General features: G+C 37.5%; 2 protein-coding genes across 28 annotated transcripts in view; one reads left to right on the top strand and one right to left on the bottom strand.

The window, feature by feature from the left end:
• LOC146463216 (GRAM domain-containing protein 4-like) overlaps positions 1-6,320 on the bottom strand; it is a 33,970-nt gene extending 27,650 nt beyond the window's left edge. The window contains exons 1-2 of the mRNA XM_085084700.1: positions 6,115-6,320; positions 5,527-5,642 (exon numbers count right to left, since the gene is read on the bottom strand). The gene's annotated coding sequence lies outside the window, so the exon portion shown is untranslated. The remainder of the gene's footprint in view (positions 1-5,526; positions 5,643-6,114) is intronic.
• LOC146463215 (hemicentin-1-like) overlaps positions 1-12,029 on the top strand; it is a 77,510-nt gene that overhangs the window by 791 nt on the left and 64,690 nt on the right. The window contains exon 1 of one of the 27 annotated variants that reach the window (XM_085084667.1): positions 6,447-6,663. The exons of the other annotated variants lie outside the window; for them this stretch is intronic. The gene's annotated coding sequence lies outside the window, so the exon portion shown is untranslated. Of the gene's footprint in view, positions 1-6,446; positions 6,664-12,029 lie in introns of those variants that run through there. 27 annotated transcript variants of the gene reach the window in all.

Raw genomic sequence — 12,029 nt, 5'->3', positions numbered from 1 at the left:
TCAGACAGGCGTGCTGGATAGGATTTTAGGCTGCACTGAAAATGAGTTATAATGGTAACTGTTAGCTGAGAAATGCCTTGTTTTAACACATGGTCGAGAACAGGAGCCCATGAAATTATCTGATAGCTGAGATATGGCTAAGAAATTTTTAAGCGATGGCCAGAAATGGCCGAAAATTAACTTGATAGCTGGTAAGATTCCAGTACCGCCTATTCAGACCCTTACTTTTGCTATGGATAATTCTAGACCAAATAATGATTTAGCAATGTTAGTGGCAATTCAAATGAAAGCTGCATGAAACAGTGCATTTAGCACGTTGGCGCGTCTCGCTGTAGCTAAGTTTATTAAAAAAATCAACATTCTGAAAATTCAGGGGACAATACATTTCAACTAAAACCAGGTGCTGGTGGCTTCTTTTGTCAAGGATCGTGTTGTGCAAATATCAAATTACGACGCGGTCGAAAAAAAGAAAAAGAATACTTGATCAGAATTGTTATAAATGGGAAGCAGACCAAGTGTGGTGGTGCAAGTGGTAGAAGATTAACTAAGTCATCAGCTTACTCATGCTGCCCAAGTATAGACTTCAAATTGTAATGTCGTTTTACTGGATAAATTCCAAGCCGTCTATTTTCGTGATATCTGAAGTTCAACTTTGATAAAACTCGTTATTGAACTAATTAATGTCCATGCAATTGGACTTGTAGTCACTCATCAGCTCAACTGATACGCGGTGTTTCCAAAATCTCGTATCATATATCACAACATAGTTTGTAAAGTACATCTCAATTAATTTTTATCAGCTTATACTAGCTTATCTGATGCCCATCTGCATCACAACTTATATATATTAACTTAAGTCAACGAGTCCCATATCTTATATAACCACTTATTTTTATATATTACCTCTTCTCGATTGCAAGATTTTTTTTCCGATAATAGATATTGAAGAGTAAAATACTTGGGTTAGTTTTAGAATTGTTGTAAATGAGTTTACTTTTTCAGTTTCTAAAATGTCACTAGTCGTGATCAGAACACCTGTGCCTCTCAGGAGAAAATTGGGCAAGCGATCCTCTAGTTTAGTTGATGTACATTGTTTAGACCGCGTTCAACATTGTGATTGATTCTTTTTGACCGAAGTAGATGAAAGAGGTCTGTAGGGATACCAATAAAATGAGTAATCAATGACTACTGAAAAAAGGCTGCTGCCTTTGAAATTAACAGATTGCTACTCATCATCACGTGCTGTGGTTTTAAAACCCGATAAAACTTCCTCCTTATTGGCATGCGGTGTTTTAATGTTTTTCTCGTATGCTTATTTCCAACGTTCACAAAAGCATCATTGTTATGAACTCTCTTGACTCTCGCTTTTCCAGGAATGTTTTTGAAGCCGTTCAAAAAACTCGCAGCAAGTGTTTTATCGGGTCTTAAACCACTTGGTTGCGCCTCGTGGTTTTAAATTATGATATAACACTGCTGCACGTGTTTAAAACATTACGTAAAAGGAAGGGGAAGAAAATCTTATCTGGGGTATCAGTATCATTCACTTCCTTTGTGTCCATGTGACTGTTGCTGATCGTGTGGTTGGTGATAAACTTGCTGATAGTGGAGTCAGCAAGCTTGGCGGGGGTAGTGGAGCTGTGAAAACGTTGACTTTTAAGACTCACACTCCTCAATCAAGGCCCACGATGAAAATAATTTTTATGCGCTATTGATCATAGTTCTTATTTGGCCAATTTAATACACAGATTTATTCAAATTATCCAAAAAAAAAAAGAAAAAAAAGAGCAATGTTGATTTCACGGTCACTTCCCTGACCGTATTAATATACTTCCCTGACAGTGAAATCAGTCTTGCCCTTTTTTTAGAATATTTGTTTTACAATTTTTTGCTGATTAGATCCTTAACTACAGGATCCGGTAGTTTTATTTTGTCGCAGTGGCCCTTGCAAACACAATTAATGACTGGTTTTACGGAACAGATTTAGTCACCGGATCTATTATGGCGTCTGATCACTCTCTGGTGATTTCAAGTAATTTCTGTAGCTATGGCTAATGGCCCTTTGCAGCTAACGGTCACATGGTACAGAATCCGCCACGCTGCAGAGCAAGTTGCGCACTGGGACCTCCAGAAGAAGGCGACTTCATCCAGTTAAACTTGAATTTTCTTAGTTGTGAATGTCCCAGTGCGTAGCTTACTCTCCAAGATGGTGGATTTTGTACCATGTGACCGTTAGCTGCAAAGGACCCATTGCGGTTAAACATTTTCAGAAACAGGTCCAAAATATAAATTGCTCTTTTCGTAGGTATGCACTAAACTTTGGAAGGATCGAAAGGTTATATGACTAATATAGGAATGATTTTGTATAACAGCACCTAAGGCTCAGAAGGAAACCGGGCCAAGCTACAAAAACTGTAAACTACCTCTGGTGAACAAACAAATACTGAGTTTCAAAATTAGAGGAACATTTATAAAAAAAGAATCTTCATCGAGATCATTTCAACAACAAAAGCATTTCACATTTAAGTTCTGGGTTCTGTGTCTGCGGTCTTCGCATAGCATGCATATTATAGACTTGTAAGGTTAATCAGTGATATAAACATGTGCGTGTTGAGGACGTTTCGTGTACACTCTTGGCCAAAAATCGTTAGTAGTGGCCAAATCATAGTAACTCGGTGACGCTGGTACGAAATATTCGGCTAGTTGTAGTGCATGTTCTAAACGAGTGCCTGATATATGTTTTTTTCATGCGCCTTAGTTCAGTTCTCGCTTATAATACCACACGATGAAATTTGTTGCATAAATGATGAGAGCTTGAGGGAAAACATCAAGGTGTTCCTGGAACAGTCGAGAATATTCCTCATTTGTCTATTCGTTAACAGCCACTCATGCCATTTGCTATAAAAGGGTTTCAGATAACCTAACATCGCAGAGCAAGAGCGTGGATGACTGATATCCTTTAGTTTAACCCTTAAAATGACAGCTTTAGAGCAACACTGATTTGTGCTACTGTTTAACAAGCTGCACGAGGTGATTCTACTCTAGTGTCTGTAGATAAATCCTCAAGTGTAATCAGCTGTCTGACGACAATGTATGTTGTTTTCATTTCAATTTTGTTTTTATAGGTTTCATGTGACATAACGTTTTGGCACTGTTCACGACATTTAAAAATCACGGGCCAATACCATCCTCTGTTTGTCCGAACGACTGTGCTTTTCTTTTAACTGGGTGTATCGGTTGCAATAGCAAGAACCAATTTAGAAAGCTATATTTAGGGCCTTTAATCAGATAAGCTGAAATAAAAACGCTCGGAAGTATGAAAGCGATGTTGAAGCTTGTTGTTCAGAGCCTCAGAGCTTGTTGTTCTCATGCCTCAAATCAAAGGACAACAAAGTTCAACATCGCATTCATACTTTTTAGGGTTTTTGTTTCAGCTTATCTAAAGGCACTAAATATAGATTTTTAAATTAATACTTGTTTAGTGAGTTCTTGTTTTATTTTAGTCTGTTTAAAAGGTCCTGAATATCGCCTTTAGAAAACCTTCTTTAGCCATTCAATGTTACAAGCACCAGTCCTCTACACTAACAAAGCCTTTGTGTAAATAACTCATTCCTTGTGAAGGGAAACGTAACACCGGTATCACGCTCGGAAACATCACACTGTCTTTTGGGCAAAGGTTTCAGACGGTTTCTTGTTTTCGTATGTTTTTATCCAGACTAACCCCGTTGACATCTTTCTAGATTAAGCTTTTTGGCTCCGGTCTAGCTGAATGATAACTTGATACTTCAGTGGCAGTCTAGCTGATGCCAGCGAAAGCTAATCCTCGTGGGTGCGTTTTGTTAAAAGTGCACTCATGGCGGTGAAATATTCGTATATGGCCTTGCGCAGTTAGCTATAGACTGTCTTGTTTTACCCTGTCCCAAACTCAACACGCATATTTACTCACTTTCCGCCTTGTATGTCTTTTGTTACTCCATGGGAGAATTTAATGATCATGATTCTTCATTCTCGTGAACAGCATGTACTATATGGAGGATTTAGATCCTGGTCACTATTGGGATTATAGGGTTAACTAGACTTTAAACATGTTAAAACAACGACACGTCGTTTAAGAATGGAGGACATGTTTGGCACAAAGTTTAATATCTACTCTGCTGCTTCGAAAATTCGGTAACATTTACAGACTATTAAGGAACGCCCAACTAGAATTCTTGTAAAATTAGGATGTCTTTTATGCCAGCCGTGACCCAAACCAAGGGCAACTTTCAATACCGCATATTGAAATGCACCATCGTGAGGTATCGACGATAGCATGAGTTCACAAAGTAAATAGCTCCATTTTTTTTGTTTCAAGGGTGCAGGTTAAGACCACAAAGGAGTTCTACTCAAAACCTGTATAACATGGCAAACAACATCGTAGGAAAGGTCTATGCGACGACCCTTACATTCGTATGGTTGGCTTCTTTCAGAGACTCTCACAGGCTTAAAACGTGGATTGAGATAACTCATGTTTTACTTTAGTAACTTCAAACAAACTGACAAAAATGACATTATTTTTCCTTTTGAATTTGTTCTAGCTGCTAGCAATTTGAAAAAGAGTTGAGACAATTTCTTTCATTAGCGGTACATTGTACTAGTCACTATTTTATTACTTTTTCCTTCCTCCCCCCCCTCCCCCCCCCCCTTATCAATGTTGCACGAAATTTACAATGACATTCATCCAAGCAAGCGTCAACACTGAAAGAGTAGGGAGGAGGGGGGGTGGGGGCGCTTGAAGTATATTACATTGTACATGGGCCTTTTCGAGTGCGTTATTTGCAGGAAATAGGAAAATGCTGAAAGTGTATCAAACTTTTTGCAACTGCTTGTAGCACCTGGAGCCAGCGTCGTTCGGCATTCGTCGTTCCTATTGCATTTTGTCATTGCCTATTGTTGACAATAACTGAAGAAGACACCGGTACGCCCTCCAACTGACTATTCATGAATGTCTATCAGTATAAAAATTCTACACAGTTATGGAAGTGTCTCACTGATTACGTAATTAAGTGAAAGATTCTCTACATGTGTGTTAGATGCAAATAGATTATTTATGAATATTTTTTCTCATTCTTTGGTAGACTTAGCTGATTTATTCTAATTTGTTTTCATTTGTCACAATTGTCCATTTATCTCGAAAGCTGGGGGATGGTGTAGGGTGCAGTCCAACGGGTATGGCTTTGAGTGAAAGAGTTTTCCGTTGCTATGGAAAATTTTATCCTCTTCTATCAGCAAGGTATCGAAAATACAAAAAAAGATTATTCTGTGCTCAGAAAGGTCAGGGTTTTTAAATTGATCTATATCCGATAGACTCCCATTCAAACCTCTGATGAAAGCGTTACTCCTCCCCCCTGTAAATTAACCGCTTCTAGAATGTTGTTAAAGCAAAGCCTTTGAACACTGGTTTCAGTGCGGGTAAACTTACATCTAATCATAAAGTCTGTCATATTGGAATATAATGGCTGATAAACATCTTATAAGAATATTTTTTACCTGAAGTGTTTGTGATGCTGGTGAAGATGTTGTGTTGTTGGACGTCTCACTTCGGAGTAGATGCAATTGTATGGAGTGACTCGTCGTGTTCTCCAATTATAGTTTGCGTGACTCGTCTGAAAAAAGGCGTGTGGGATGAGGTGATAGAAGTTTATAATACGGCAGGTATTTAAGGCTAAGTAAGCAAACCTCGCGGTTGTCTTTCCTGAGTTTTGGAGCAAATGGACCCTCCGGAGTAAAGCCAGGAAAGGATCTCACCAATTACTTTAAAGCCTTAAACGCAAACGAATGACGGGAACAATTGGTTAGATTCATGGCCCTATTGGAGGAATCCTATTTCTGCTCAGTTATTTTAGAAAAGCGGAAACGACGGTCTTGCATCTTTAATAGCTTTCGTCTTACCCAAAGACTCAAGATGGAAAATCGCCTTGCTCGACAGACTAAATGGTCGTGTAGGAAGTTAGTGCTCAATTGCTTTCACGTGAGCGGATGCAGGATGTCATCCAGACTTAAAAGTTAGAGCCACCTTAATTGTGCAGCACGATAACTAGGAGCATATGAATTATACTTAATAAAGCAGTCACTCACGATCCTCAAGACAGACTACGCTGTTAGTGGCTATCAGCGTTTCTGTAGTATGAAAAAAAAACTAGGAATATTTGCTTGTGTGCCGCCTATCTACACACATGGATAGCAAGGGCACTGTGATCAGTAACGTTCCATGCCTGTGGAAATAAATCGTACCCTCAAATCTTTCAAGCCCGATTGAGCAACCTACGCAGTAACCATTTCACGTCTGAGGCTTAATATATAATTTTTTTTTTATTTAAATGGTCACAGTTCACGAATGATTGTTTCATAAGAGTCTTAAAGGCTGTTCCGTCATATGCTGGTTGCATGACTCAGGAAACGAATGAGCATTTTGTAATTTTTGGCGGGAAGTCATCAAACCAGCTTTAATGTAAAGTCAGGTTCCAAGGGGTGTCGACAGGACGCTTTGGCACGCGAGGTGATAGTCATTTCCCCAAACCATATCAAATATAAACCAAACCAGTAGCGCGGCGCCAGACTTGGAGCTTAGATAAACACGAACGGAAAAAAAAAAAAAGGATTGAAGCGAGAGGACTTAAAATCAAGGTAACGTTTTAAAATTTAGTTTTGTATGTTAGTCATGTACATTAGTTTAAAGGAGCTGCTGCTTTTCAATGAATTCAGTTAATTCAAGTTCGCTCCTAATGATTCTCACGATTCCTCGATCAAAATGCCATTTTCAGTTTTTTTATTCCATTGTCTAGAAAATTCTAAAAATAAGTGATGTTTTACGTGATGCCATGACTGATTTTCTTTAAACTAGAAAGCAAGCACTAGTTCTTGAGGCCTGAATAGGTCGTTAGTACAACCGGTTTTTCCATCTTTTTCTTAATCTCAAACAAAATTTCAGTAATTCAGTCCTGGTATAGTATAACACAAGCACCAGTCATATAATATTTTGGCTGTGCAAAACGGTCATAAAGGTGAACTGAATGCAAAAACCCCTAAAAGATTAGGCTAAACATAGTTAGCTTTGGTGAAGCGACATTGATTCACAACATTACAAAACACACAAACAGTTTGGGAGTCCATGCTTACCCATAACAAATTTGTATTGCAGTGAGCTCATTAACCTTTTCCACATATGGTCTTAAATTTAAATTAATATCTGCTACGGTATGGAAAGTATTAGAAACAATGCTTTTATCTCTAGTCATTGTTCTTCTTTGAATTCGTTTACTGCAGACTTATGCTAGTCACAAGGTTTAATATCGAGACGCATGTAATAACGTGTTTCAACCCCCAGACCATTTTGGTTGTAATGGAAATATTAAGCACCACTTATTCGTAAAAAAAAAGTTGAGTGCGACTTTGACATTTGAGCTCTGTCAACAGCGTTCTTTGTGCTGTGCTCGCATGACCTAGTGGTCATGACTACGATTTGTTGACAAAGTAGTCGAGGTTCTTTTCGACATAACACTAATGCTTGGATTTTCTCTGTCGCGTTGGATGTAAGCTGGCTTATCGTTTATTCAACTTATCGTATGTTTTTAGTATATAGATTTCCGGTCGCGCACTTAAACCGGAAATCCTCCTTAATACAAACCATAAACAGTTTTATTCAATAGGTCTCTTAAGATTTCATCTTAAGATGGTGCAAACTGCAATATTTAGTCTGGCGAGTACAGTTCTATTTTGGTGTCAGTGGATGTCGCTTTCCGATAAAACCACGCGGCTCGTTTTGCATTGTAAGGTGTAGTTGTTAAAATTTCAAGGAAAATGTGTCTTTTTTTGTGATGTTAGGATCGAGTTGTGATGTGATATAAAGCTCTAACTATGAACCGGGTGAAATCCTTAGGTATAGGTCACAATCATTTGAAGAAAGCTTCTGAACATTTCCTTTTCGGTAATGCAACCGTATAAATTACTAAAATTTGTCCCTGTGGAGGTAATCAGGACGTGTAACTATTCAATTCTTTGTTGAATATTCTAGCATTGTCTATTGTAGCCTCATCAAGCTAAAGTACTGTATCTTTAATTTGAAACAGCTGTGACTTCTACAAGAGGTCTTGTAACTAATCTGATTGATCACGCACGCAAAACAATTTGTTACTTTATGCTTCACTACCTCATGTTTTGGTGAAAAAGACTCATACGAACTGTGACAATATGGCACAAAGTTCTTAATAATTGCGATATAAAAACTTTTATCTTAAACCGAGATATTCAATATCAAGCCATCACTTCTTCAGTTTATAACTGTCAACAGTATATTTTCTAGCTGTCAAGAGAGTTGGCATGCATGCCATTTCCCTCTTGTCACGCTAATATTGAATAATCCTTTTCACAGCACGGCGCACGAGATGTTCAAAGTCCATATCATACTCAAGAGTTTTAAAATCACGAGTGAATGTCCGGCACGAAAATTATAATCCCGTAACAAAACCTAATTTTTTGTGCACCTCTTATCAAATAACAATTTTCGCCGAAATTTAGGAGGTTTTGTGACGCAAATGATACGAGGTATGAAAGCCTTGATTGATACGTGGGATAAAAATTCAAAATTTACTCACTTCTAAACAGTGTCTTACAGTAAAGCCGGCGACAAAATTTAGAACCGCCACAATGGAACAATTATAATCATGTTTAAGTCAGCTACTGGAGCTTTTGACAGAAACAATTTTCACACAGAGCAATCATATTGTGTGTGACTACTCTTTCTAAAGACATAAATTAAATTATTTCACTTCTTATTAAGAAAAGGCTTGTCCACTCTTTGACCGTTTTTCATTCTTGTAGCTTTTTTATGTAGAGACATTCATATTGTTGCAAATGCCCACATCCTATAATCCTTGACCAAGCTAATCTCCTTGTTGTCTCACAAAGATTTGAATTTGTTACTCGTTAGTTGTCATGATTGGTTGATCAATTCGTTGGGATTGAAAGCAATTTTGCCGAGTACTCTTCAGAAATACTTGTCAGAACTACTGTCGTATTGCTGCAAGACGATAAATATAAATATGGTGACCTTAGCACGCTACAGACAGGTGCAATCCACCTCCAACCATCCCTCCCTAAAGATTCTTGGTTTGTCTGGGTCTTTTTGGGCTCTGAATTTCTGATTTCTAAATTGCCATTTGAATTGTATCTAACATTTAGATACAAGTAAACTAAGTATCAGGGGAGCTTCAGAATAAACGGTGCTCGAACTTACAACACCATCCCGAGAACCATTAGACAGGTAGAGGCGTTCAGTGAGTTTAAAACTAAACTTAAGTGCCATCTTAAGCAATAACGCCTGCCGTACATGCAGCATGTATAACTTAATTATTTGTCTAGTTTTTTTATGTTTCAATGTTTTGTCTTGTACTGTGTCACTGGGCTCCATTTAAACTAGCTCTGCTAAATTGGATGCCCCTGAATAAATATTATATTGAATTAGATAAATAAAAATAGAAATTTTATTTTCAACATGTAATCAAAGGAACAAAAGCATTCTATATGCAAATAATACTGCGAAGAAAACATATTTTCCACCTAATGATAGTCCTTGTAAAGTCAGTTTGTTTTGTTTCCATATATGGGCATCGAAACGTACCTCACACGTGACGTGTAAGATCATGAATAAAATATGACCTTCTTAGAAAGTTCCAATCATTGCTCGCAAAATGAGGTTGATCAAGGTGCCCGAGTCGAGCTGTCCTTATTGTGGAAAGACGGACCTAATTATTATGCCAAGGAATAACTATCTGACAGGTTAGCTTAGCTTAGAGAGTTAGTAGAGTTAGTAGTGAGGCATTTACCCACCACGCATTACAAAATGGGCGTTTATTGAATGAACCCTTTTCCTGAATTTCTGGTTCTTCCGGCTGATTAGAAGAATTTATTGACAACGTCATTTATATGTAAGTAAGAAGCGTTACAAAACAGATTCCATTTTGTATAACAACACTAAGCAAAACTTTATTGCCTTTCATTAGAATGTTGGGGATGACCAATCATAATCACAGGAAAAAAAATTATTTGAAAATGTAAAGTACGGAGAAACAAAGAGCGCTATAGGTAACTCCTTCTTTTTAGCTTTCTTTTAAGTGGTTGCTCCTAAGGATTTCATCCAAAGACTTAAACGAATTGTACAATTCAAGATTGAGCCTTTTGAAGACTGAAAGAATTCACATCATTCTGACAATCACCAAAAATCTATTTAGCAAGAAGACCAACGATAGAGATTCGATCTGGTTCACTGAAGATATTGTCTATGAGTTAATTTGCAAGTGACTATGATGCATGGAGGATGGCAATAAGGCAATTACGTTCCAAAATGGTGAACTTAAAAAAAAAATGGTGAGCCTCTTATTTTCACGACTGTTTCTTATTCGTTTTGCAGCCGGTATTCAAAAACGTTCGCAAATGATCTGCATCAACATTTTGTTTCTGGTGAACGAGATTTTGGTACAATTCATTTTAAGTGTCGGGTGCAAAATGAGGTATGCCCTGAAGTGGGAAGCCACATTTTCTAGTAGCGAATACTGCATAGTTAACGGATGTACTCTTTCTTTCCGTTTGATAGAAAACGCAGATACCGAGTATTCAAGTTTGCATTGTAGAAAACTAACCAATTACAGTCGATAACAATGATATTTATCTACATTTGAGTGGTATTTGCAGTCATGTTAAAATACATTTCCCTTTTCAAGACGATAACGGGCGCAATCATTTTATATCAGCCAATAATCAGTGACAAAACAACCAATCAGATTCACTCTCAAAAGGCCACACCTTGGCATTTACTAAACCATTTTAAGACTAATAGTATTTGAAAAGTTATTGAAGACACGAAGTTGAACGTATAGTGTGTCGAATTGACTATTTGCATCCAAGATTTTGAAAAAATGTCATTCTGTAAATTTTCTCCCCACTTTTTATGTTTGTTTTAGACAAGCAAATAAGCAAGGAAGGTTAAACACTGGGAGGTATAATTTCAACAAAGAAAAACAGAAACTGAGACAGTGCTGAGTCTATTCGTGCCAATATTTTGAAAATGGACCATTGTTGCTTTCAAAAATCTGCTGTCAAAGAATCGGCGACACCAATAGAAAGTGCTGCTGGGGAACTTTCACTTGAGTGGCCACACTTGACAATTTCTTCGAAAATTTTTTCAAAAGTTCACCTTATTCACCTTGTGCATCATAATTAATAAACCGGACCTGCTCATTTACTTTCATTTATATGATGACACTCGAGGATTTTGTTCACCGAACGACTACATACACAGTGGTACATTATATTACACAATGGTATATGTCATTGTGCAATTTTTATCATTTTATCACGTTTGACTCAGAAAGTGGCCGTGTGGTTAATTAACCTTCAAATTCCAATTAATCCAAAACTTAGCAAGAAATAAATGTATGATTTTTGTGAAGAAAGCTAGAGTAACCTTTCAAGGCTCAAAGGGTTGCTAGATTTCTGTACAACAGACCGGGACTAAGTTTGGACTTTTGGACTGAAATGCATGGAAAGGGAGACAGCAAAATCCTGTGGATTTCCTTTCACAGGTTTAAGATGTGGTTTTAGACAGATTGCACTCTGTTAAGAAGTAAATCCGGCAAATATAGACTATTTCCTGTCAATAAGAAGTCTAGTAATATAAATTATGATTATTTGATTCGATTTCTTGACGTTTTTGTCTGGAGGTAATTTTGAATTGGCTGCATAATCTTAAAGTGGTAAACTTGGAAATATCTCAAGTGACGTCTTTACGCCACTGGAAAAACCTGTATTACACACCCAGCTAGGAAATTGAGTGATTTGAGTCAGCCTGTTTAACTAATAACTACTTAACCTTGTGTGGTAAGACTGTGACCTGTAAAAGCGTTCGTCTTTGACTCGCGTCCAAGTTTGGTTTTCCCATTTCCTTACTAACGTTACTTATCAGCAGGAACTCCTGTAGTCATAGTTCATACATTTAT

Source organism: Pavona decussata, unplaced genomic scaffold, assembly GCF_977016875.1.
Source record: "Pavona decussata unplaced genomic scaffold, jaPavDecu1.1 SCAFFOLD_180, whole genome shotgun sequence".
NCBI lineage: Eukaryota > Metazoa > Cnidaria > Anthozoa > Scleractinia > Agariciidae > Pavona > Pavona decussata.
The sequence above is the reverse complement of the archived record's forward strand: the minus strand, read 5'-3'. Positions and strand labels throughout refer to the sequence as shown.